General features: G+C 54.8%; 1 protein-coding gene across 16 annotated transcripts in view; it reads right to left on the bottom strand.

Annotated features, from left to right (window-relative positions):
* Window positions 1-2,469, bottom strand: part of KIF1A (kinesin family member 1A) — a 187,690-nt gene extending 185,221 nt beyond the window's left edge. For all 16 annotated transcript variants that reach the window (XM_069083392.1, XM_069083394.1, XM_069083395.1 and 13 more), the window contains exon 1: window positions 2,278-2,469. The gene's annotated coding sequence lies outside the window, so the exon portion shown is untranslated. The remainder of the gene's footprint in view (window positions 1-2,277) is intronic.
* Between the last annotated feature and the right edge of the window lie 312 nt (window positions 2,470-2,781).

Raw genomic sequence — 2,781 nt, 5'->3', positions numbered from 1 at the left:
AGAGAGAGAGAGAGAGAGAGAGAGAGAGAGAGAGAGAGAGAGAGAGAGAGAGAGAGAGAGAATACCAACCTGGATAACATGTCCCTTAATACAAGAAATGACACCATGGAGCCTCCAGCAAAATGGCCGACCCTCAAGTACAATTTTAAGACCCAAATCAAGATTCTCCTTTTTCCCCATTCCAATCCCTAGTTTCTATTTTTAAGCAATTTTTTTCTTTAAATTTGTTAAAGTATATCATTTTGCAATCACCACCCTCAGTCTTGTCTCCTTTGAAGCACCGTCCCTTTCTGTTTCTAAGAATGGATCAGTCTGTTGCTTAGAGAGATTCTGAATCCCCCCGCCCTCCCCTAACAAGGTGCTCCTTTAATATGCTTGCTAAATCCTCTAGTTAAATCTCCCCCTGCAAAATCCACGATCACGTCTGCCCCCTCCTTCTTTAATCCTAGGCAAACCAGCTGGAGAATACAGAGATTTGGGGTGGATACAGCCTGGCCCAACCAGCTGGATATTCTGAACTCACCTTCTATGTTCTATTTCATTTTCTGAAATTTTGTTTTCAGAAGAAATTGACTTTAGGAGTCCCATTAGACTGGAATTGGAATGCTGGGTGCTTGGGAGGTGAGCAGGGAGCCTTTCAGCCCTGAGTCAAGTAGCCCCTCTCCTAGGCCCTATGACTCGGCATTCTCATCACTTTCTCTCTTGCACACAGTGCAGAGAGCATGAGGGTGGGGTAGTGACTAGAGCCAGTGTTGCCTTTCCATTTTCCCTGTCTAGATTTCCTAGCCCACTATCTGGAAAGAGGTCCTATCTCTGACTGCAAAGAAGCCCAGCTCCTCTTACAGAGGATGTATGCCAATGGCTGGCCTCTGGGGGAGGCGGGGGGGGGGGGGTTGGGGGGGGGGGGGGGTTGGGGAGGGACGATAGAAAGGATGAGTCGTACTGAGAAAACAAGGAAAAGGATGAAGTGAAAGGAGAAGAGGGCTTAGATGGGAGGGGGAGAAGGCCCCATGTAGAGTCATTTGGAAATCAATCCAAAGCCCACTCCATTGCTAGAGTGGTCCTAAAGATCCTCATCATTTTAGAAAACGTTTTGTGGACAGGATGCAATGCTCACCTGCCCCAGAGCAGCGGGGTAGGAGCCAGGAAGGCCAATCGATTTCATCTTGGGTAATGAGCAAGAAGCAATATTCATCATTTACCATGGAAGCGATTTTGCCTCTCCTCCTGCCCCCTCCAACTCTCACTCCATGGGCAGACTTCCCCCCACCCCCACCCCCAGCTCCAGCCTTACCCTGGCTGTTTTTATTCCACTTCAGCTCCTGTATCTTCATCCCCAGAGAGTCCTTTTTCTCATCCTTCTCCCTCCCTCCCTGATCTCCATCACTACCAGCAACACCCACATCTCCATCTCCATCCCCATCGCCAACTCCCCACTTTTCAGGCCCCTCCTGCCTGCTGCAAAGGTTAACCAGAGACCTGTCAGACTAGGCGTGGTGACGCCCATAGCCAACCGTCCGGGACCCATCTGCCCCCTCCCCCATAACCACTCCCTGCCACAGCCCTACATCCTCAGGGATGTTTTTTTGCTGGTTGCGGGGTAGGGATATTTGGGTCCTGCCCTGCCTCCCTCTCTTGCCCACATGATGCGGCATGGTGGCGGTCGTAGGGATGGGTAGGCAGGCAGTGATGTTAATAGAAAAAGTGTTTTTTTTTTTTCCCTTCCCCCTCCACCCCCATTCAGGACTTGGGCACAAAGGCCCCGATCCCCGTGAATCTGCCTCATTGTTCTGCCCTGAAACAGAGCCAAGTGCAGGCTGGGGGCGGGGAGAGAGGCACAGAGGGCCCGAGGGACTGGGAGGCAAATGCATAGTGTCTGTTTGGTGAGCTTCTCTCCAAGGGATGCCCAGAGGATGAGTGCTCAGCCCTCTGCAGAAGCCCCACTGCTTTGACGTGTCAAAGGGCGATGCCTCGCCCCCCACCCCCACCCCAGGTTGTACCAAGCAGTTCCCCGGAGCTGGGGGGAGGGGATGGCAAAAGGCAAAGAAGAAGGGCGAGGGCCCCCGCCCCGAACCCTTCAGAGATGCGGGGGGGACACACAACCATACACACATACGCTCTCTCTCTCTCTCTCTCTCTCTCTCTCTCTCTCTCTCTCTCTCTCACACACACACACACACACACACACACACACACACACACACACGCACACGCACACGCACACGCACACGCACACATCCACCGCAAGCTACCCAGGCCGGACGCTTCTGATCTTACCGCCGGCTGCGGGTCACTGGGTTCTGGCGCTCACGCCTGGATCCTCGGCGGCTGGCATCGGGGACAGCTCCCGACGATGGCGCTAGGGCCGGGCTGCGTTTTCTTCTGCTCTTCCGAGACGCCTGCCTCCTTCTCGTGACTGTCTCTCTGCAGGTTCACTGCTCACCGCTCCCCCTCCCGCCCTGCCTGCCAGCCAGCCCCCCTCCCCGCCTGCCCGCCAGCCCCCCTCCCTGCCTGTCTGTCCGCTGGTTGGCTGAGCCGAGCAGGCGAGCCCGACCGTCGTCAGCTTGCAGGGATGGATGGGAGGAGGCTTTTCAGGGCTCGAGCTCACAGCTGCCCTTGCTGGTGCTGATGATGGAGCTGTGACATCATTGCTCCCAGGAGTTGGTCCACCACTGCGGAATTGCCTCAAGCCACCTGGGAGAGCGAGAGAGATAGCGAGAAAGAGCGAGGGAGAGAAGAGCGAAAGGAGGAGAGGAGACGAAATACGGACACCCCCTCCCT

Source organism: Petaurus breviceps, unplaced genomic scaffold, assembly GCF_028583685.1.
Source record: "Petaurus breviceps papuanus isolate PSGF00001 unplaced genomic scaffold, PetGlider_PUasm1.0 173, whole genome shotgun sequence".
Taxonomy (NCBI): Eukaryota; Metazoa; Chordata; class Mammalia; order Diprotodontia; family Petauridae; genus Petaurus; species Petaurus breviceps.
The sequence above is the reverse complement of the archived record's forward strand: the minus strand, read 5'-3'. Positions and strand labels throughout refer to the sequence as shown.